General features: G+C 40.0%; 1 protein-coding gene across 1 annotated transcript in view; it reads right to left on the reverse strand.

The window, feature by feature from the left end:
• Positions 1 to 25,461, reverse strand: part of C2H19orf44 (chromosome 2 C19orf44 homolog) — a 132,939-nt gene that overhangs the window by 50,761 nt on the left and 56,717 nt on the right. The gene's annotated exons all lie outside the window — the stretch shown is intronic.

Consider the following 25,461-nt stretch of genomic DNA (forward strand, 5'->3'; position numbering starts at 1 on the left):
TCAGGCGATCCCACGCCCGACGGGCCCTGGTTAATCGAACATGGACAGTATCTTAGAAATATTTCACTTGGGAGATATAAATGAGTCAGTGCCATAGAAATGGCCATGTGGAACCGTGCCGTAACCTCTGGAGGAAACAAGCCACCCTCCAGAGGAACATGGCCCTTCAAGTGTGACAGATAGTAGCCTCGCTTCTGACATAGACTTGAGTGAATAAAGGTAGGCAGCGAAACTCGTCAACGCTGATTACCAAGGAGCTGTTAATATGAGTCGGGATGGGTTCGCAGGAAAACTCTCCCTGCATCTCCCGACTCTCACTGAGAGGCTGACAGGATTACTTAAAACTCCAGTCCCACTGCGAAGAGTACTACCCTCCATAAAAAACTCTCTCGAACTTCTGACACTTCTCTGCCAACCTCCTGTGACGAAAGGCAAAGAATGACTGGGGGATGAGGGAAGTGGGGGAGGTATTTAAGCCTTTTGGCTGGGGTGTCTTTGCCTCCTCCTGGTGACCAGGTTCTGTATTTCCCAAAAGTAATGAATGCAGCTATGGGCTCTTCCCGTTTAAGAAGAAAACACCCCAGCAGAGCTGTTAAGTATCACTCCCACTTCCCATAACTCCCAGTCATTCAGCCAAATGAATATGGAAAGAGAAGAGGACACAAGGGTTAGAGGTGCCTGAGGTTTAAAATGGACAACCAACATCTTAAAAGAAAATTAAGGTCGGGTTGTGGACTCTCCATGCCAGGAAAGATAATAATTTATCAGGTAAGCATAAAATTTGTTTTCTTTCCAATGGCATGGGGAGTCCCCAAATCCATTCAATTACTAGTGGGAACCAATACCCAAGCTAGAGGACACAGAATGGAAGGGAGGGAGAACAAGACAGGCGGACATTAACAGAAGGCACCACCGCTTTAAGAACTTTCCTCCAAAAAGAAGCCTCAGCTGAGGCAAACACATCGATTTTGAAAAATTTGGAAAAGTATGCAACGAGGACCAGTGGCTGCCTTGCAGATCTGCTCCCCAGAAGCCTCATTTTTTAAGGCCCAAGAGGAAGAGACAGCCCTAGTGGAAGGGGCCGCAATTCTCTCAGGAGGCTGTTGTCCATAAGCCAACCGAATAACACTTCTCAACTAAAAGGAAAGAGTAGAAGAGTGGCCTTCAGGCCCTTACATTTACCAGAGAATACAACAAAAAAGGAGTAGATTGTTGCAAATCTCTAGAAGCCTTCAAATAGAACTTCAGAGCACGCATAACATCCAGGTTATGCACAGAAGACCCTTCTGAGAAGAAGGATGAGGACAAATAGAAGGAACGTCAAATTCCCGATTGATATTGTGGTCCGACACCATCTTATGAAGAAATCCCAACATGGATCGGAGGACTGCCTTATCTACATGAAAAATAAAGTAAGGTGGATCCCACTGCAGAACCAAAAGATCTTAGACTCTATGAGCAGAAGAAATAGAGAAAAGAGTCAAAACCTTCCAAGATAATAAATCAATATCAACCGAGTGCATAGGCTCAAACGGAGCCTTCTGCAGAACATTAATAACAAGAGAAGGCTCCATGAAGGAGCAACAGGTTTAAACACAGACACAGACTGAGACTGACTAAAGCCTGAACAAAAGATTGAACATTTGACAAGTCTACCAGACATTGATGCAAAAGAATCGTCAGGGCAGAAATCTGACCCTTCAGAGTGCTGACTGATAAAACCCTTCTCCAGGCCCTCCTGAAGTAAGGATAAAATGCGGGGAAACCTCCTGATCTACAAGAGAAACCCCTAGATTCAAGAGATACTGGCTTACCAGCCTGAATCATGGTATCAAAAACCTTCCTAAGAAACCTTGTCTAGACAAGACTAGGCGATCAAATTTTAAGCAGTCAACTTCAAAGAATCTAGGATGTAGGGAAGAACCCTGAAGTAGACAGTCCTTCCTTAGAATGCAACTTCCAAGATGGAAAGGACAACATCTTCACCAGATCCGCAAACCATCGAAGCCTGCTCCTGCTGAAAAACTGGCTATCCCCCAAGGAAGGAGGGTGAACGGAGGAAAACTGGTAGAGTAGACTGAAGTCCCATAGAACCGCCAGAGTGGAAACTAGAGCTGCTTTCAGATCCCTGACCTTGGTCCGTATCTTGGAAGTTGACATTTAGACAAAACGCCCTCAGATCCAACTCTGGAACCCCCCACCTGAGGGTTATCATTGAAAATACTTCCGAATGAAGAACCCACTCTCTTAGGAAGAAAGGTCTGCCTGCTCAAAAAATCTGCTTCCCAGAATCCACCCCTGGGATGAGGATGGCAGAAAAGAGACAATTGTGAGGCTCCGCCCACTGAAGAAAGTGAGACGCCCTCCTTAATAGCTAAGGAACGCTGTGTTCCTTCCCGGTGGTTGATATACACCACCAAAGAAAGTAGTCCGAATGAAATCTGATAAACTGGACAAAACACAGTTGAAACCAAGCTATCAGGTAATTGAAGATTGCTCTTAACTCTAGGATATTTATAGGGAGAGCAGACTCTGTCCAAGTCCAAGTTCCCTAAGCACTAAAGGAAACCCAAACTGCACCCCAGCCCGAAAGGTTGGTATCCGTATACACAATCCCCCAAAAAGGTCTCAGGAAACATGTGCCCTAAGACAGATGGTCCTGAGAGAGCCACCAAGAAAGTGAATCTCACATTCGGATGTCTAAGACTATCCTCTGAAAGAGGTTTGAGTGGTCTCTGCTCCATTGTCTGAGCATGCATAACTGTAGATGTCTCAGATGGAAAAGAGGAAAAATGAAGAAAGTCCATGAAAGCCACCGTTTGACCAATTACTTCCATACACAGTCTGGCTGTGTCAGGGTTTTTCCCTGCTTTGTTTGCCATGTGCTGCTGGTAGCCATTTTACTCACCTCTCTTGCTGACTCTGGTGCATACTGTGTGATGCTGCTCATTTGCAGTACGGAAAAAGATCTAGGGAGCGCCTCGAAAGGTGGGCAGGGATAATACTAGAATGACACTCTACTGAATAAAGGTGATAATATACAAATTTATTAATACATACACAATGGTAGATAATTAAAATAGGTGAAGGTATGACTGATGTAAAAATTACTCAGCATAAAATTACATACAATTACATATAAAAATATTACTATTCATGGATCCATGAGTACAATAGATTAAATTAAAAACATATAACCATCACAGATAAAAATGCAGTCTTATATTGGTAAATCTATGAGGAATATAATACCATCTGTGAAATCTTGTCGAACTGTTCTAGAGTGACAGTCTAGGATAACAATCTAAAATAACAATCAAATGGCTAATGAAAAATGACTAATAAAAAATGACTAATAAAAATGTCAATAATCAGTGTATAAGCGTTTCCGGATATAGTGAATAGTCCCTGATTACCAGGTTGTGAGTGATACTCCAAGTTCCTTTAGGGCGATCAAGCCCTGTAGTAAGTTTATCCTGTAAGGAATTGATGTGAAGGTGTCCAAAAAGATGATGATAAAAATGTGTCTTTAAAATGTAGCAAAAACTGTGTCTTTAAAATTTAGCAAAAATGGTGAAGGAAAAAATGTGGTAAAAAAAATATATAAAATATAATATAAAAAATAATAAAAAATAGAAAAATATATCCAATATGATCAATCTAAAACACAATTAAAAAAGTGAAAAAAAAAAAAAAACTGATGAAGTGCTCGTGTTAGAATCCTTAAATCCAAATGGTAGAACAAAAAAATTCCCAGTGTACCTGTGGAATACAAATAACAAATAGTGCAATAATGCTAAAATAATCCTAAAACTAAACAGTCTTGAAAAAGGCCCAAGGAAGCGCCGAAACGCGTTGGCTATTTATGGTAAGCCTCATTTCATTTAGTTTTAGGATTATTTTAGCATTATTGCACTATTTGTTATTTGTATTCCACAGGTACACTGGGAATTTTTTTGTTCTACCGTTTGGATTTAAGGATTCTAACACGAGCACTTCATCAGTTTTTTTTTTTCACTTTTTAATTGTGTTTTAGATTATTATTATTATTTATTGGATATATTTTTCTATTTTTTATTATTTTTTATATTATATTTTATATATTTTTTTACCACATTTTTCCTTCACCATTTTTGCTACATTTTAAAGACACAGTTTTTGCTACATTTTAAAGACACATTTTTATCATCATCTTTTTGGACACCTTCACATCAATTCCTTACAGGATAAACTTACTACAGGGCTTGATCGCCCTAAAGGAACTTGGAGTATCACTCACACCCTGGTAATCAGGGACTATTCACTATATCCGGAAACGCTTATACACTGATTATTGACATTTTTATTAGTCATTTTTTATTAGTCATTTTTCATTAGCCATTTGATTGTCATTTTAGATTGTTATCCTAGACTGTCACTCTAGAACAGTTCGACAAGATTTCACAGATGGTATTATATTCCTCATAGATTTACCAATATAAGACTGCATTTTTATCTGTGATGGTTATATGTTTTTAATTTAATCTATTGTACTCATGGATCCATGAATAGTAATATTTTTATATGTAATTGTATGTAATTTTATACTGAGTAATTTTTACATCAGTCATACCTTCACCTATTTTAATTATCTACCATTGTGTATGTATTAATAAATTTGTATATTATCACCTTTATTCAGTAGAGTGTCATTCTAGTATTATCCCTGCCCACCTTTCGAGGCGCTTCCTAGATCTTTTTCCGTACTGCATCTGAACCTGAAGACATACTAGGTGTCTTGCCCTTTCTGGGGAGCTAGTAGGATACAGAGGAGGCGCTGTGAGAAACCCAATCGTATTCTGATGCTGCTCATTTCCTGCACTTCCTTTTATGGTCAGACTGGTGTACATCATCCATGTGAGACAGGATGCAGTCTCAGAATTGTGATGTCATCACTTATTATTTAAAGGGCCTCTGTTCAGTATGCTTTGCCCTTGTGTTGTCTCAGACCTGTTTGTGAGAGCTCCTGTGTATTACCTGGCTGTCTGACGTCCCTCCCGATTCCTGATCTCTGGCTTGTTCCTGACTCTGCTGTTCTCCTTGTTCCTGATTCCGGCTTGTCTGACTACTCGCTTTGGCTCCTGACTCGGCTTGTCTGACTATTCGCTTTGGCTCCTGACTCGGCTTGTCTGACTATTCGCTTTGGCTCCTGACTCGGCTCGTCTGACTACCAGCTCTGGTTTTGATTCCTGGCTTGTTATTTGACTTGTGGACTTATTATTTTTTGCTATTAATAAAGGTGTGATTATTTTTGCACTTCTCGTCTCAGTCTGATTCCTGGCACCCTGACAGGCTGATGGATGGACAGAGGACTGAAGAGAAAGACAGGCTGGAAGAAGTTTGAATTTTCTGACCTCCGTGAAGAAAATCCACATGGAGATCGAATCTATGATCGCCCCTAAAAAAGAACATACCCTGGTAATTGGAACCAAGGAAAAAACTATTTTCAGACAAAGATTGAGGCCTTTCAGATCTAAGATACTTCTCTCTTGTATCATCACATACAGGATTAAATCAGCAAGACTAATTGCAGCCATTCTCGGAAGAGAAATGCAAGCTATTTGAGTAAAAAGAATTAGAAATAGAACCATATGCAACAGTCCTATGGGAAATACCTTCTCGTACGAGCAAAATCATGGAATTCTATCCAACATAGATAAGAGGAAAAAATGTGAACACCCATTCAAGGAGCAATTAGCTGCAGCAGGATTGTTGCTAACCACCCACTTGCTAGGCGGCTAAGCTAACCATCAGATTACTATAGTCCAACTAGGGTCTGAAGATCACTAGAAAAAGTATGAATAAGACTATACAAGATGACCCGGGCATAAGATAAAATCTCCTCAACAAGAGAAGATTAAAAGATCATCTTAGAGCCCTAAGATCAATAAATGACCTCAAAAGAAAAAATATATTAAAAAAAAGTGTCCATTCGTCAACATAGGTCAACTAAAATTAAAGGGACAGTCTACACCAGAATTTTTATTGTTTAGAAAGATAGATAATCCCTTTATTACCCATTCCCCAGTTTTGCATAACCAACACATTTATATTAATATATGTTTAACATCTGTGATAACCTTGTGTCTAAGCCTCTGCAGACTGCCCACTTAATTCAGTGCTTTTGACAGACATGCAGTTTAGCCAATCAGTGCAGACTCCTAAATAACTCCATAGGAGTGAACACAATGTTATCTATATGACACACATGAACTAGCACTCTCTAACTGTGAAAAACTTTTAAAATGCTCTGAGCTAAGAGGCGGTTTTCAACGGTTTAGAAATGAGTTTCAGTCTAGCTAGGTTTAGCTTTTAAAAAATGCCACAAAGGGAACAAAGCAAATTTGATGATAAAAGTAAATTGAAAAGTTGTTTAAAATTGCGTGCCCTAGAAATCACATGGTCTGGCTCTAGATGCTCTGAGACTTCCGGAGGAGGAGCACAGGTGTATGGTCACGCAAGACACCTGCTCTGATTTACCTTTCCTTCAAGCCTGATGGCGGGAAGGCTGCGCCCAAACCCTTAGACCCAGGGCGGCTTGAATAGCTAATACTAACGCTACCGGAATCTCAACTTAGTGCCACTTCAAAGCACTAAAACTGCATCTAGCAGCATCCTCAAGGACCCATAAAATCTATGCAAAACTTCCTGCTTTAAATGTTTGAACAACAGAACCACTAGCAGCCGCTACAATAAATAGCGGAGAAGCATAAAAGGGAGAACTCTTTAACACACTAGCATTTAGTACATTCAATATCTGTACTATCTTAAAACTTTCCCTCTATACTGCTGGTATCTGCACACGGCTTCCACCTAGCCCGAAGGGCAGAAGAATACCTGAGCTCCGGTCAAAGACTTGACTAACAATATAAAGGTCTAATATCATCTTGGACCCGGCTCTCTAAAAATATAGAAGATGCCATTTCTACTTATCATCAGCGCATAGTCCCTCTCACAACCTTACCGGATCTTGTAACTCCTACCTGGCTTGGAGTGAGAGTTTTTTCTCCTGTCGACTGGTGACTGATCCGAATGCTGCTCCCTGGATGCCTTGACGCACATCGTTCGTAGAGACGAAAGAGAACAGAGGCGTAGGGATACGCTGAACGCTACTTCTGATTGGACCGGACTTCTCTTCCACCGATGATGCGTGAGAGATCCGGATCCTAATCTTCCACTGCGCTGGTTGCCCGGACTTCGACAGAGGTGACTTTCCAGACGCCGGAGCTGAGCTCTCAGTCACCTACCGGGTAATCTGGCCTGCAACTACCCTTTCTCCTGCTTGACCGGTGCTTCCCCTCCCACCGGTGCTGCGTGTAGGGGAGGCCCGGCTTATTGGAGAAAATCTTATGGACACTGTATGCCTTGACCAGGAGTCGGTAAAGTATGCAATATATAAAATGACTTTTGCATGTACTTTCTCTACTGCCGCAATCCTATTGTTTGCCCCTTGGGATTAAGCAGATATGGACTACTAACAATTGAATTGCATAGATTTAAGATGGAAAGCCCCTGCTAAAACCAAGAAACCTAAGTAAATTTTTTTTTTGGAAAGATCTATGACAAAATGAATGTATAGACTCTGTCAAAAATAACTCTCTCTCTATCATTGTCTATAGAGACTAGGAGAGTTTAGTTGCAAATGTATTATTAGTAAAACAACCTGAAAGTATTACTCTATAAGAACACATTAACAACAGCTTGGTAATCTCTCTTTTTTAAAGTTGTTAGAGGTATATATAAGCTATGCTAAATATACATTAATGTCCTTAAAACTAGACATACAAAATCTGAGCAACATAATTTGCAACTTTCGCTTGATTGTAAACCACAGTTATAAGCTTGGTATATAAGATCTTGAATATTGTATTAGTTTATACTCTACTGTTGTTTGAAGAGGCCTGTAGATAAAACACTCTAGATAACCATCACAATAATAGCATATAGAAATACGAAGAGGAGGGAGAGAGAAGGGAAAGGGGAAGGAAGGGAAAGGGAAAAAAAAAAAAGAAAAAGAACTATCCTCTTAGCACAGCAGTATTAACTTGCTATCAAATTTTTGTATATAGAAACCAGAGGAGCCTAACTATAAAATAGACTATCAGCAAGACAAATTATTGGTCTATAAAGATATAACTATTGCAATAACAGTGTATAGATATTTAAGAAGCTAACTGATTAATATAGTAATATCAATTCACTATTAAATAAAGAAACACAAGTATAAGCAAACATCTATTTTTTATTAAGAGGCTAAATTGACAGGGACAAGAGAGAAACACAGAGGGAATATAATCTTGGGGCTAACTCTGACAATACAGCTAAATTGGTTAAAACTACCCTTTACAGGTAAAATCTGCCAGAGATCAGTCTTAACTAAAATCAAAGAAACCCTAATAGAATCTAATCAAACACATTTATTTTAGTTAAGGGGAAGGAAAGGGAGAGAAAAAAGAGAAAAAGAGAAAAAGTCTACTGAAATAGTATAAGGTCAATCCCTTGAGATAACATACCAGAAGACACTAATCTCTGTCCATACCTCTTTTTAGAACATAAATAAGACACAGGTAAAGTGAATCTCTGTCCTACCCCTTTTGTCCTCATATCAACGTAATAAATAGAGACTGGGTGTTTAGACAACCTTAAGAGCTGAATATTTTTTCAAGTCTTCAGCACAAAATTGATATAAATTCCTGTCGTGTGCCTGCGCCATAAAACACGAATATCCTAAATCACTGAGAATAAGTACAACTCTTTTTGCACGATTTACTTTAGGTCACTTTAAGCACTTATCACTATCACTTTAATTGATATATGGTCTTGGTTTTTCTCTCCCCCCCTTTTTTTTTTTTTTTTTTGCACCAAAACACTTACACATCCCCTAAAATAAACTCCACACGAGAAGAATAAAATTCAATTCTTCCCGGTCTTAAAAGAGGCGCTCTCCTCCTTCATCCTATTTCTCTCACTCACTTGCTAAAACACTCTCCACAAATTTCTTATTTTTATTAACACAATAAGTGTGTAGCTTATGGACAAATTCTTATCCACTGCATCTAAGACACCATCACCAATTATGGCAGCTAGAAACAGAGACAGGAAGCCTAAAAATACCCAGGATCCTGTCACTGAATCACAATCAACCCCGTACAGTGTAGTACCCCCCCCAGAATCTCTCAACTTACACAGCTTAGTTGGAAGCATTACAGAAGCTCTCACACCTAAATTTGAGGCACTTAGGGCAGAGATCAAACAAGACATTTCCCTATTAACCCAAGAGATTAGGCAATTCTCCAATAGATTGCAAGAAATGGAGCAGAGAGTGTCTGACCTAGAAGATTTAACGGCAGGACACAATTCTAATTTAGAAACTTCAAACAATAATATCCAAAAAATCCTTAATAAGTTGGAAGATCTGGAAAACAGATCTAGGAGAAATAACATACGAATAATTGGGCTCCCAGAGGATAAACAATATGATGACTTATCTTGTTTTATATCAGATACACTTACAAAGGCCCTTGGAATCCCCTTAACTTATCATCCGATATTGGTGGAGAGAGCTCATAGACTGGGTACCTCTCACTCAGGTAACAAAAATGGTAATCGTCCCAGACCGATTATCGCAAGATTACTTAATTTTCAAGATAAAAGCATGATATTGCAATATTTTAGAAAAAACCAACCAATCCTCATAGATAAGACTAGGATCTTAATTTTTCAGGATTTTTCAGCCCATACAGCTGCTAAGAGAAAAGAGTTAGCCCCGATCTGCACCAAGTTTATACAGAGCGGCCATCGCGCCACTATAATATATCCTTCCAAACTTAAAGTAATAACCAATGATAAAACATATCTATTTGAGGATGTCAGACTGGCTGAAACTTTCTTCAACTCCCTGAATTCACAAACATAGTAAGGAATGATTCTGTTGTATAAAAGTTTAGTCCTTGAGACTAGGGTGCCCCCCTGGCCTAGGGTGATTCATGTTCAATACATATATATGTACAGTGTGTTTTTTTTTTTTTTTTTTTTTTTTTTTTTCTTCTCCTTTTCCTTATTTTATTTCCCCCCCCTTTTTTTTTTTTTTTTTTTTTTTCTCTCTTCCTTCTTCCCCTTTCCCTTTACATAAATGGCGCAAGTGACAAATAATTTAAAAATAGTATCTTGGAATGTGGGAGGTATTTCAACCCCTATCAAACGAAAAGCGATACTTGCCTATCTTCGAAAGACCCAAGCTGACATTGGCCTTTTACAAGAAACCCACCTAAATTTAGAGGAATCTTTAAAATTAAAGACGCAATGGGTTAAAGAAGTTTTGATAGCGCCAAGTATTGGGAAAAAAAGAGGTGTGGCTATACTAATTGGTAAAAGATCTGGGGTGACGGTTTTGCACTCTGAGGCTGATTCCGGGGGGAGATATATCCTGGTAAAAATAAAATTATTAAATATAACTTATACACTTTGTAATTTATATGGACCAAATACTAATGACCCAGAGTTTTGGAGCATGATCCAATCCAAACTTCTCTTATTCAGCGAAGGGCACTTAATACTAGGAGGAGATTTCAATATGGCACCAAACTGTCCCTTAGATAGATTAAGAAAAAATCTAAAACAGTTAAAGCAGAAAAAAGATAATTTAGACACTAAAATAATTAACCAGATTAAGTATAATTTAGCGCTACGTGATATTTGGAGAGCCCAGAACCCTGACGTCCAAGACTATACCTGCCTATCAAAAGCTCATAAAACCCTCTCCAGGATTGATCTGTTTTTAATAGACCAATCCATACCTATATACAAAGTGAAAGCAGATATAATGCCAATTATTTTGTCTGACCATGGACCTATTTCCCTCGAGTTTCACTTTGATCACCCTAAATCGAAAACATCACGATTCTTTTTTCCTTATCATTTGGCAACAGACTCAAAATTTAAAAGGTGGATCAAGGATAAATTTACTGAGTATCTTAATTTTAATGGCGAATATATAGAGCACCCAGATATATTTTGGGAAACAGCAAAGGCCGTGCTTAGAGGAGAAATCATTGCTTTTACTGCCATACTAGCTAAAAAGGTAAAATTAAAAGAAAGAGAAACAAATAACTATCTGGTCAATTCATATAATCACTACCTACTTGCAAAAACCCCCCTAAATTGGGCAAAGTACGTCCGCGCCAAATCTATTAGAGACACTTTTCTAATGACTCAAGAAACCAATAGAGAAATCAGACTCCAGGCTAAATTATATAAATTTGGCAACAAATCGGGAAAAATGCTTGCCAAACTAGTTAAAAATGAAGAAAAAAAACCAATAATAGAAAGATTATCTCACAAGGGGAAGCAGATAACAGAACCAGAAGAAATTCTGAATATATTTACTGAATATTTTCGAAATATATACTCTAACAGAGGATATGATGCTTCTCAAGCCACAGAGTTTTGGAATAAAATTACCTGCCCCCTGGCCTCTCTTGAAGAAATAGCTATCCTTAACTCCCCTATCTCAAAAGAAGAAATAGAAAAGGTAGTCGCTAATCTTTCCCTCAATAAAGCAGCAGGCCCAGACGGGCTCCCAAATGAATTTTATAAGCTTTTATCACCTGAAATAACGCCCTACTTGAGTAATCTTTATAACAAAATATATATTAATGGTAAGCCGGTCCTCCCCTCCTTTTCTTCTTCATTCACGACTCTGATCTTAAAAGGAGGAAAGGATCCATCACAAAAAGAATCATATAGGCCAATCGCCCTCTTAAATTCTGACTACAAAATCATGACTGCTATATTAGCAAATAGGATGCAATCTATTTTAATGAGAATTATTCACATGGATCAAGCGGGCTTTCTTAATAAGCGAAATTCCGCTGCAAAAATTAGAGAACTCTTGGTCACAATGGATTATATTCAGAATCTTCCTTCTTCTGAGGCGGAGAGAGAGGGCACCCCAGACTTAGCTATTCTGTCAATCGACGCTGAAAAAGCGTTTGACTCAGTAATCTTTAATCACATAATAACATCTTTATTAAAATTTGGGATTAAAGGAAAGTTTCCTGATTTTTTAGAAAATCTGCATCAACAATCCAAAACACAACTGATAATAAACAACACTATCTCTACCCCTATTTCAATAGAGCGAGGGACACGGCAGGGCTGCCCTCTCTCCCCGCTTCTTTTTGATATAGCTATTGAACCCCTAGCAATTATGATAAGAAAATCTCTTGATGGCATAAAAATTCGGAACTATGAGATAAAAACTGGACTATATGCCGATGACTTATTAATCTATCTCTCTAATACAAAATATAATATACCAAGACTTATTTGTATAACAGATCACTTTAGTTCTTTTTCGGGTTACAAAGTCAACAAATCAAAATCCGAGATACTTTGGCTAAGAAGAAATAATAGTTCTATCCTTAGTACACCATTTACTGCAGTCTCTGAATCTTTCAGATATCTTGGTATACATATACCAACTAACTTAAAAGATTTATATAAACTTAACATAACTCCTATACTAACTACTATAAAGGAAAAGTTAAAAGACTGGCAACATTTACCATTATCTACATCTGGCCGATCAGAATTATTTAAAATGATTCTTCTCCCCAAACTTCTTTATATCTTGCAAAATGTGCCCTTGATTTTGTTGGAGAAAGATACACGTTCTATTAATATGTGGCTTAGGCAATTCTTGTGGCAAGGGCAAAGATCTAAGATATCACTTGCTAAACTTACTGCACCAAGAGATTATGGAGGTTTAGCAGTCCCAAATATCAGATTTTATAATCTTAGCTTCTTAGCCCGCATCATAATGGATTGGATCTTTGCCAAGAACTATGTATTAAATAATGAGCTGGAACTCAACATCTGTGAACCCTACCTCCCATCTGCTATGATTCATTGTCTGCCAAAAAAGTTTCCAACAAAGATTAAAAATCTCAAAACTATATATAACCCTATTAAAGCTTGGTGGAAAATAACTAAGCTTTTAGCAATTACTAGTACTGCCACAAATCACCTACCTCTGATAGGAAACCCACAATTCCAAGCAGGCATCAATTCTGCGGTCTTTAATAGATGGCATGATAATGGCCTCAACAGGGTATTATATCTAATTAATGCTGATAGAAAATGTGTTAAAACCTTTGAAGATTTAAAAAATGAGTATAATCTTGACAATAAGGATTTTTTTGCATATCTGCAAGTAAGACACTTTATTGTTGAATTAACTAAAGAAGCGGGTTGGCATTGGACGTTAGGCAATCTGGAAAACTGGTCAATCTTAAATAAAAATGGGCAGATGTCTATAGCCCCATGCTATCATACACTTAGCATTAAAAAGAATGCCCCCACCCTGGATAAGATGGCAGAGATATGGTCTTCCCTAATACCCCAGAGCAATATTGAAGCAAAGACTCTTCAGTTGTCAATCAACAGAGTGGCAGCAACCACTTTGTCGGCTACCTGGCGAGAGGCGCACATTAAACTTTTGCACAGGGCCTATTTCACCCCGGAGAAAGGCCTCAGAGTGCATAATCAACAGTTTAGTAAATGCCCTAAGTGCTCTTATTCGGCAGCAAATCTTATACATATGTTTTGGCATTGTCCCAAAATCAGAGGTTATTGGAGTAAATTAGAATACTGGCTTAAAACTACCTTGAAAGCCGAAATGCTCACTTTATCACTATATCAAATCATTTTATGTCTAAATAGGGAAAATATTCATCAAAATAATGAAAAATTAATAAACTTATCTATCCTAGCTTCCAGATATTTGATTTGTAAAAAGTGGAAAATGAGAACACTACCAACGATCACTGAAGTTAAAAATTATTTAAAAAAACAATGTATAATAGAACAAAGAAGTGCAAGTATTGACAAGGAATTGGAGATAAAGAATTTTTTTAATAAATGGGCAGTGTTCATAAAGACACTCCATGAAAGTGAAATTGATTACTTGATCTTCCCATTTAAAAACTCAGAAATAGTTCTTCTTGGCATTTGGTAATTGGGAAGGAAAGATAGGGAACCATGAATATCTCGTTAGCTCGCCCCCTCTTCTCTCCAAAAGTGATTAGCCCCCCCTTCCCTTTTTCCCCTCCCCTTCTCTCCCCCTTCCCCCCTCCCCCTTTTTCCCCTTTTTTTTTTTTTTTTTTTTTTGTGTTTGTTTGTTTGTTTCTCACTGATATAGAATATCATACGAGCCAAGGCAATTAAGCAAATTGTTTTTGCACCCAAAAGGGGAGGGAGGGGGGGGGGGTCTAAGAGAAAATTTCTCAGTGGAGCACTCAACAAAATCTTATGACATGTTAATAACATTGATAAATATTCTTCTATAATTTTATGTAATACTTTTTTTTCTTTGTCATGGGCCCTGCGTGGCACAAAATGTGATTTCTTTTTATTTTTGTATGCTCCATTGATCAAAAAATAAAAAGTAAAAAAAAAAAAAATTGCGTGCCCTATCTGAATCATAAAAGTTTAATTCTGACTAGACTGTCCCTTTAAACCTATTAGAGTTGTGAGTGCACAAAAAAATATATATGTGCCATAAGGAACAAAGAATGGCACAGACAGGAGCAAAGATCACCTCATTATGAGAGAGATATAATATTGCATTTTTAAAAATGAAATATAGAAATAAATATATTAGTGTCCTGAAAACACTAACGCCTAGATTTAGAGTTTTGCGGCCAAAGGGGTGCATTAGCTACGCGTCTTTTTTTTTCTAGCGCTGCTTCTAAACAACGCTGGTATTTAGAATTCTCTGAAGGGCTGCGTTAGGCTCCAAAAAGGGAGCGTAAACGCATATTTACCGCCACTTCAACTCTCAATACCAGCGTTGCTTACGGTAGCGGCTAGCTGGAAAAACGTGCTCGTACACGATTTCCCCATAGGAAACAATGGGGCAGTTTGGGCTGAAAAAAAACCTAACACCTGCAAAAAAGCAGCGTTAAGCTCCTAACGCAGCCCCATTGTTTCCTATGGGGAAACAGTTTCTAAGTCTGCACCTAACACCCTAACATGAACCCCGAGTCTAAACACCCCTAACCTTACACTTATTAACCCCTAATCTGCCACCCCCGCTATCGCTGACACCTGCATTACACAATTAACCCCTAATCTGCCGCTCCGGACACCGCCGCAACCTACATTATCCCTATGAACCCCTAATCTGCTGCCCCTAACATTGCCGATACCTACATAATATTTATTAACCCCTAATCTGCCCCCCCCAATGTCGCCGCTACCTAACTACACTTATTAACCCCTAATCTGCCGACCGGACCTCGCCGCCACTATAATAAATGTATTCACCCCTAAACCGCCGCACTCCCGCCTCGCAAACCCTATAATAAATAGTATTAACCCCTAATCTGCCCTCCCCAACGTCGCCGCCACCTAACTTCAAGTATTAACCCCTAATCTGCCGACCGGACCTCGCCGCTACTCTAATAAATGTATTAACCCCTAAAGCTAAGTCTAACCCTAACCCTAACACCCCCCTAAATTAAATATAATTTTAATCTAAAGAAATAAATTAAATCTTATTAACTAAAGTATTCCTATTTAAAACTAAATACTTACCTGTAAAATAAACCCTAATATAGCTACAATATAACGAATAATTATATTGTAGCTATTTTAGGATTTATATTTATTTTACAGGCAACTTTGTATTTATTTTAACTAGGTACAATAGCTATTAAATAGTTATTTACTATTTAATAGCTACCTAGTTAAAATAATTACAAAATTACCTGTAAAATAAATCCTAACCTAAGTTACAATTAAACCTAACACTACACTATCAATAAATTAATTAAAATAAATTACCTACAATTAAATAAACTAAACTAAATTACAAAAACAAACAAACACTAAATTACAAAAAATAAAAAAGATTACAATAATATTAGGCTAATTACACCTACTCTAAGCCCCCTAATAAAATAAAAAAGCCCCCCAAAATAATAAAGGTCCCTACCCTATTCTAAATTAAAAAGTAACCAGCTCTTTTACCAGCCCTTAAAAGGGCTTTTTGCGGGGCATGCCCCAAAGTAATCAGCTCTTTTGCCTTTAAAAAAAATACAACCCCCCCAACATTAAAACCCACCACCCACATACCCCTACTCTAACCCAAACCCCCCTTAAATAAACCTAACACTACCCCCCTGAAGATCTCCCTACCTTAAGCCGTGTTCACCCAGCCGGGCACCGATGGACCAAAAGAGGACATCCGGAGCGGCAGAAGTCTTCATCCTATCCGGGCAGAAGAGGACATCCGGACCGGCAGACATCTTCATCCAAGCGGCATCTTCTATCTTCATCCATCTGACGAGGAGTGGCTCCATCTTCAAGACCTCCGGCGCGGAACATCCTTCTTCCCCGACGACTAGACGATGAATGACGGTTCCTTTAAATGACGTCATCCAAGATGGCGTCCCTCGAATTCCGATTGGCTGATAGGATTCTATCAGCCAATCGGAATTAAGGTAGGAACAATCTGATTGGCTGATTGAATCAGCCAATAAGATTCAAGTTCAATGCGATTGGCTGATCCAATCAGCCAATCAGATTGAGCTTGCATTCTATTGGCTGTTCCGATCAGCCAACAGAATGCAAGCTCAATCTGATTGGCTGATTGGATCAGCCAATCGCATTGAACTTGAATCTGATTGGCTGATTCAATCAGCCAATCAGATTGTTCCTACCTTAATTCCGATTGGCTAAACTAAATTACAAAAACAAACAAACAAACACTAAATTACAAAAAATAAAAAAGATTACAATAATATTAGGCTAATTACACCTACTCTAAGCCCCCTAATAAAATAAAAAAGCCCCCCAAAATAATAAAAGTCCCTACCCTATTCTAAATTAAAAAGTAACCAGCTCTTTTACCAGCCCTTAAAAGGGCTTTTTGCGGGGCATGCCCCAAAGTAATCAGCTCTTTTGCCTTTAAAAAAAAATACAACCACCCCCAACATTAAAACCCACCACCCACATACCCCTACTCTAACCCAAACCCCCCTTAAATAAACCTAACACTACCCCCCTGAAGATCTCCCTACCTTGAGCCATGTTCACCCAGCCGGGCACCGATGGACCAAAAGAGGACATCCGGAGTGGCAGAAGTCTTCATCCTATCCGGGCAGAAGAGGACATCCGGACCGGCAGACATCTTCATCCAAGCGGCATCTTCTATCTTCATCCATCCGATGAGGAGCGGCTCCATCTTCAAGACCTCCGGCGCGGAACATCCTTCTTCCCCGACGACTAGACGACGAATGACGGTTCCTTTAAATGATGTCATCCAAGATGGCGTCCCTCGAATTCAGATTGGCTGATAGGATTCTATCAGCCAATCGGAATAAAGGTAGGAAAAATCTGATTGGCTGATTGAATCAGCCAGATTCAAGTTCAATGCGATTGGCTGATCCAATCAGCCAATCAGATTGAGCTTGCATTCTATTGGCTGATCGGAACAGCCAATAGAATGCAAGCTCAATCTGATTGGCTGATTGGATCAGCCAATCGCATTGAACTTGAATCTGATTGGCTGATTCAATCAGCCAATCAGATTGTTCCTACCTTAATTCCGATTGGCTGATAGAATCCTATCAGCCAATCGGAATTCGAGGGACGCCATCTTGGATGACGTCAGTTAAAGGAACCGTCATTCATCGTCTAGTCGTCGGGGAAGAAGGATGTTCCGCGCCGGAGGTCTTGAAGATGGAGCCACTCCTCGTCAGATGGATGAAGATAGAAGATGCCGCTTGGATGAAGAGGTCTGCCGGTCCGGATGTCCTCTTCTGCCCGGATAGGATGAAGACTTCTGCCGCTCCGGATGTCCTCTTTTGGTCCATCGGTGCCCGGCTGGGTGAACACGGCTTAAGGTAGGGAGATCTTCAGGGGGGTAGTGTTAGGTTTATTTAAGGGGGGTTTGGGTTAGAGTAGGGGTATGTGGGTGGTGGGTTTTAATGTTGGGGGGGTTGTATTTTTTTTAAAGGCAAAAGAGCTGATTACTTTGGGGCATGCCCCGCAAAAAGCCCTTTTAAGGGCTGGTAAAAGAGCTGGTTACTTTTTAATTTAGAATAGGGTAGGGACCTTTATTATTTTGGGGGGCTTTTATATTTTATTAGGGGGCTTAGAGTAGGTGTAATTAGCCTAATATTTAGTTTAGTTTAGTTTATTTAATTGTATGTAATTGTAGGTAATTTATTTAATTAATTTATTGATAGTGTAGTGTTAGGTTTAATTGTAAATTAGGTTAGGATTTATTTTACAGGTAATTTTGTAATTATTTTAACTAGGTAGCTATTAAATAGTAAATAACTATTTAATAGCTATTGTACCTAGTTAAAATAAATACAAAGTTGCCTGTAAAATGAATATAAATCCTAAAATAGCTACAATATAATTATTCATTATATTGTAGCTATATTAGGATTTATTTTACAGGTAAGTATTTAGTTTTAAATAGGAATACTTTAGTTAATAAGATTTCATTTATTTCGTTAGATTAAAATTATATTTAACTTAGGGGGGTGTTAGGGTTAGACTTAGCTTTAGGGGTTAATACATTTATAATAATAGCGTCGAGGTCCGGTCAGCAGATTAGGGGTTAATACTTGAAGTTAGGTGGCGGCGACGTTGGGGAGGGCAGATTAGGGGTTAATACAATTTATTATAGTGTTTGTGATGCAGGAGTGCGGCGGTTTAGGGGTTAATACATTTATTAGAGTAACGGCGAGGTCCGGTTGGCAGATTAGGGGTTAATAAGTGTAGTTAGGTAGCGGCGACGTTGGGGGGGGGCAGATTAGGGGTTAATAAATATTATGTAGGTGTCGGCGATGTTAGGGGCAGCAGATTAAGGGTTCATAGGGATAATGTAAATGGCGGCGGTGTGCGGTCGGCAGATTAGGGGTTAAATTATTATAGTGGTGGCGATGTGGGGGGACCTCGGTTTAGGGGTACATAGGTAGTTTATGGGTGTTAGTGTACTTTATAGCACAGTAGTTAAGAGCTTTATAAACCGGCGTTAGCCCAGAAAGCTCTTAACTACTGACTTTTTTTTGCGGCTGGAGTCTTGTCGGTAGAGGGTCTACCGCTCACTTCAGCCAAGACTCTAAATACCAGCGTTAGGAAGATACCATTGAAAAGATAGGATACGCAATTGGGGTAAGGGGATCTGCGGTATGGAAAAGTCGCGGCTTGAAAGTGAGGGTTAGACCTTTACCTACACGACTCTAAATACCAGCGGGCGGCCAAAAGCAGCGTTAGGAGCCCTTAACGCTGCTTTTGACAGCTACCGCAGAACTCTAAATCTAGGCGTAAGAAAATGAGTATGATACATGAAAACAATCCATGTCACATATGCTGAAAAATATCACCTCAATGTGAGGGAGAGTATAATAATGTATTCCTATAATAAAAATCATGATCATGATACATGAAACAAAACATGTAACAGACATTTAAGCCCCTATACACAAAATAGGAGAATATACATGTCATGGACATAGTACAGATATATGGAGCCCCTGAACTAAGAAGGAATAACAGAAAACGTTATGTTATCTTATATATGTTTCATTATAAAAAAAGGTCAATAAATATGACCTTCCTGGTACCTAAAAAACATAATTTATGCTTACCTGATAAATTCCTTTCTTCTGTTGTGTGATCAGTCCACGGGTCATCATTACTTCTGGGATATAACTCCTCCCCAACAGGAAATGCAAGAGGATTCACCCAGCAGAGCTGCATATAGCTCCTCCCCTCTACGTCAGTCCCAGTCATTCGACCAAGAATCAACGAGAAAGGAGTAACCAAGGGTGAAGTGGTGACTGGAGTATAATTTAAAAGATATTTACCTGCCTTAAAACAGGGCGGGCCGTGGACTGATCACACAACAGAAGAAAGGAATTTATCAGGTAAGCATAAATTATGTTTTCTTCTGTTATGTGTGATCAGTCCACGGGTCATCATTACTTCTGGGATACCAATACCAAAGCAAAAGTACACGGATGACGGGAGGGATAGGCAGGCTCATTATACAGAAGGAACCGCTGCCTGAAGAACCTTTCTCCCAAAAATAGCCTCCGAAGAAGCAAAAGTGTCAAATTTGTAAAATTTGGAAAAAGTATGAAGCGAAGACCAAGTTGCAGCCTTGCAAATCTGTTCAACAGAGGCCTCATTCTTAAAGGCCCAAGTGGAAGCCACAGCTCTAGTGGAGTGAGCTGTAATTCTTTCAGGAGGCTGCTGTCCAGCAGTCTCATAGGCTAAACGTATTATGCTACGAAGCCAAAAAGAGAGAGAGGTAGCAGAAGCTCTTTGACCTCTCCTCTGTCCAGAGTAAACGACAAACAAGGAAGAAGTTTGGCGAAAATCTTTAGTTGCCTGCAAGTAGAACTTGAGGGCACGAACTACATCCAGATTGTGTAGAAGACGTTCCTTCTTTGAAGAAGGATTTGGACACAAGGATGGTACAACAATCTCTTGATTGATGTTCCTGTTAGTGACTACCTTAGGTAAGAACCCAGGTTTAGTACGCAGAACTACCTTGTCTGAGTGAAAAATCAGATAAGGGGAATCACAATGTAAGGCTGATAACTCAGAGACTCTTCGAGCCGAGGAAATAGCCATTAAAAACAGAACTTTCCAAGATAACATTTTTATATCAATGGAATGAAGGGGTTCAAACGGAACACCCTGTAAAACGTTAAGAACTAAGTTTAAACTCCATGGTGGAGCAACAGCTTTAAATACAGGCTTGATCCTAGCTAAAGCCTGACAAAAAGACTGGACGTCTGGATTTTCTGACAGACGTCTGTGTAACAAGATTGACAGAGCTGAAATCTGTCCCTTTAATGAACTAGCTGATAAACCCTTTTCTAAACCTTCTTGTAGAAAAGACAATATCCTAGCGATCCTAACCTTACTCCAGGAGTAACCTTTGGATTCGCACCAGTATAGGTATTTCCGCCATATTTTATGGTAAATCCTTCTGGTAACAGGCTTCCTAGCCTGAATCAGGGTATCAATAACCGACTCAGAAAAACCACGTTTTGATAAAATCAAGCGTTCAATTTCCAAGCAGTCAGCTTCAGAGAAGTTAGATTTTGATGTTTGAATGGACCCTGTATCAGAAGGTCCTGTCTTAGAGGTAGAGACCAAGGCGGACAGGATGACATGTCCACCAGATCTGCATACCAAGTCCTGCGTGGCCATGCAGGTGCTATTAGAATTACTGATGCTCTCTCCTGTTTGATTTTGGCAATCAATCGAGGAAGCAGCGGGAAGGGTGGAAACACATAAGCCATCCTGAAGTTCCAAGGTGCTGTCAAAGCATCTATCAGAACTGCTCCCGGATCCCTGGATCTGGACCCGTAGCGAGGAAGTTTGGCGTTCTGGCGAGACGCCATGAGATCTATCTCTGGTTTGCCCCAACGTCGAAGTATTTGGGCAAAGACCTCCGGATGAAGTTCCCACTCCCCCGGAAGAAAAGTCTGGCGACTCAAGAAATCCGCCTCCCAGTTCTCCACTCCCGGGATGTGGATTGCTGACAGGTGGCAAGAGTGAGACTCTGCCCAGCGAATTATCTTTGATACTTCCATCATTGCTAGGGAGCTTCTTGTCCCTCCCTGATGGTTGATGTAAGCTACAGTCGTGATGTTGTCCGACTGAAACCTGATGAACCCCCGAGTTGTTAACTGGGGCCAAGCCAGAAGGGCATTGAGAACTGCTCTCAATTCCAGAATGTTTATTGGAAGGAGACTCTCCTCCTGATTCCATAGTCCCTGAGCCTTCAGAGAATTCCAGACAGCGCCCCAACCTAGTAGGCTGGCGTCTGTTGTTACAATTGTCCAGTCTGGCCTGCTGAATGGCATCCCCCTGGACAGGTGTGGCCGATGAAGCCACCATAGAAGAGAATTTCTGGTCTCTTGATTCAGATTCAGAGTAGGGGACAAATCTGAGTAATCCCCATTCCACTGACTTAGCATGCATAATTGCAGCGGTCTGAGGTGTAGGCGTGCAAAAGGTACTATGTCCATTGCCGCTACCATTAAGCCGATCACCTCCATGCATTGAGCTACTGACGGGTGTTGAATGGAATGAAGGACGCGGCATGCATTTTGAAGCTTTGTTAACCTGTCTTCTGTCAGGTAAATCTTCATTTCTACAGAATCTATAAGAGTCCCCAAGAATGGAACTCTTGTGAGAGGAAAAAGAGAACTCTTCTTTTCGTTCACTTTCCATCCATGCGACCTTAGAAATGCCAGAACTAACTCTGTATGAGACTTGGCAGTTTGAAAGCTTGAAGCTTGTATTAGAATGTCGTCTAGGTACGGAGCTACCGAAATCCCTCGCGGTCTTAGTACCGCTAGAAGGGCACCCAGAACCTTTGTGAAGATTCTTGGAGCCGTAGCCAGTCCGAATGGAAGAGCTACAAACTGGTAGTGCCTGTCTAAGAAGGCAAACCTTAGGTACCGGTGATGATCTTTGTGGATCGGTATGTGAAGGTAAGCATCCTTTAAATCCACTGTGGTCATGTACTGACCCTCTTGGATCATGGGTAAGATTGTCCGAATAGTTTCCATTTTGAACGATGGAACTCTTAGGAATTTGTTTAGAATCTTTAAATCTAAGATTGGCCTGAAAGTTCCCTCTTTTTTGGGAACCACAAACAGGTTTGAGTAGAACCCTTGTCCTTGTTCCGACCGCGGAACCGGATGGATCACTCCCATTAATAACAGATCTTGTACGCAGCGTAGAAACGCTTCTTTCTTTATCTGGTTTGTTGACAACCTTGACAGATGAAATCTCCCTCTTGGGGGAGATAATTTGAAGTCGAGAAGGTATCCCTGAGATATGATCTCTAGAGCCCAGGGATCCTGAACATCTCTTGCCCAGGCCTGGGCAAAGAGAGAGAGTCTGCCCCCCACTAGATCCGGTCCCGGATCGGGGGCTCTCGGTTCATGCTGTCTTTGGGGCAGCAGCAGGTTTCCTGGCCTGCTTGCTCTTGTTCCAGGACTGGTTAGGCTTCCAGCCTTGCCTGTAACAAGCAACAGCTCCTTCCTGTTTTGGTGCAGTGGAGGTTGATGCTGCTCCTGTTTTGAAATTCCGAAAGGGACGAAAATTAGACTGTCTAGCCTTAGCTTTGGCTTTGTCTTGAGGTAGGGCGTGGCCCTTACCACCTGTAATGTCAGCGATAATTTCTTTCAAACCGGGCCCAAATAAAGACTGCCCCTTGAAAGGTATATTAAGTAATTTGGACTTAGAAGTCACATCAGCTGACCAGGATTTTAGCCACAGCGCCCTACGTGCCTGTATGGCGAATCCTGAGTTCTTAGCCGTAAGTTTAGTTAAATGTACTACGGCCTCCGAAATGAAAGAATTAGCTAGTTTAAGGACTCTAAGCCTGTCCGTAATGTCGTCTAGCGTAGATGAACTAAGGTTCTCTTCCAGCGACTCAATCCAAAATGCTGCCGCAGCCGTAATCGGCGCGATACATGCAAGGGGTTGTAATATAAAACCTTGTTGAACAAACATTTTCTTAAGGTAACCCTCTAACTTTTTATCCATTGGATCTGAAAAAGCACAGCTATCCTCCACCGGGATAGTGGTACGCTTAGCTAAAGTAGAAACTGCTCCCTCCACCTTGGGGACCGTCTGCCATAAGTCCCTAGTGGTGGCGTCTATTGGGAACATCTTTCTAAATATTGGAGGGGGTGAGAACGGCACACCGGGTCTATCCCACTCCTTAGTAACAATTTCAGTTAGTCTTTTAGGTATAGGAAAAACGTCAGTACTCGCCGGTACCGCAAAGTATTTATCCAACCTACACAGTTTCTCTGGTATTGCAACGGTGTTACAATCGTTAAGAGCTGCTAAGACCTCCCCTAGTAATACACGGAGGTTCTCCAATTTAAATTTAAAATTTGAAATATCTGAGTCCAATTTGTTTGGATCAGAACCGTCACCCACAGAATGAAGCTCTCCGTCCTCATGCTCTGCGAGCTGTGACGCAGTATCAGACATGGCCCTAGCATTGTCAGCGCACTCTGTTCTCACCCCAGAGTGATCACGCTTGCCTCTTAGTTCTGGTAATTTAGACAAAACTTCAGTCATAACAGTAGCCATATCTTGTAATGTTATCTGTAATGGCCGCCCAGATGTACTAGGCGCCATAATATCACGCACCTCCCGGGCGGGAGATGCAGGTACTGCCGCGTGAGGCGAGTTAGTCGGCATAACTCTCCCCTCGCTGTTTGGTGAAATTTGTTCACATTGTACAGATTGACTTTTATTTAAAGTAGCATCAATACAGTTAGTACATAAATTTCTATTGGGCTCCACCTTGGCATTGGAACAAATGACACAGATATCTTCCTCTGAGTCAGACATGTTTAACACACTAGCAAAAAACTTACAACTTGGTTATAATCTTTTTTAGCAAAAAAATACTGTGCCTCAAAGAGGTACTAAACGATTAAATAACAGTTGAAATAATGAACTGAAAAGCAGTTATAGCATCAAACTTTAAAAACAACACAGCTCTTAGCAAAGGTTTGTTCCCATTAGTAAAATAACAATAATTAAATTTGACATAAAAAGTACAAAGCAACGTTTTTATGCACAGCCACTATAAGAATTCTCACAGCTCTGCTGAGAGAAGATACCTCCCTTCAAAGAAGTTTGAAGACCCCTGAGATCTGTCAGAGATGAACCGGATCATGCAGGAAAAATAAAAATGACTGACTGGAATTTTTTGATGCGTAGTAAAGAGCGCCAAAAACGGCCCCTCCCTCTCCCACACAGCAGTGAAGAGAAACGAAACTGTCACAATTACAAGCAAAAAACTGCCAAGTGGAAAATAATGCCCAAATATCTATTCACACAGTACCTCAGCAATGTAAACGATTCTACATTCCAGCAAAAACGTTTAACATGATAAATAGTTATTAAAAGTATTAGTGACCTTTAGCAGAGTAGTTCCGGTGAAATACCATCCCCAGAATACTGAAGTGTATACATACATGTCATTTTAACGGTATGGCAGGATTTTCTCATCAATTCCATTCAGAAAATAAAAACTGCTACATACCTCAATGCAGATTCATCTGCCCGCTGTCCCCTGATCTGAAGCCTTTACCTCCCTCAGATGGCCGAGAACAGCAATATGATCTTAACTACTCCGGTTAAAATCATAGTAAAAAACTCTGGCAGATTCTTCCTCAAACTCTGCCAGAGAAGTAATAACACGCTCCGGTGCTATTGTAAAATAACAAACTTTTGATTGAAGTCATAAAAACTAAGTATAATCACCATAGTCCTCTCACACATCCTATCTAGTCGTTGGGTGCAAGAGAATGACTGGGACTGACGTAGAGGGGAGGAGCTATA

This window comes from Bombina bombina, chromosome 2, assembly GCF_027579735.1.
Source record: "Bombina bombina isolate aBomBom1 chromosome 2, aBomBom1.pri, whole genome shotgun sequence".
Classification (NCBI taxonomy): domain Eukaryota; kingdom Metazoa; phylum Chordata; class Amphibia; order Anura; family Bombinatoridae; genus Bombina; species Bombina bombina.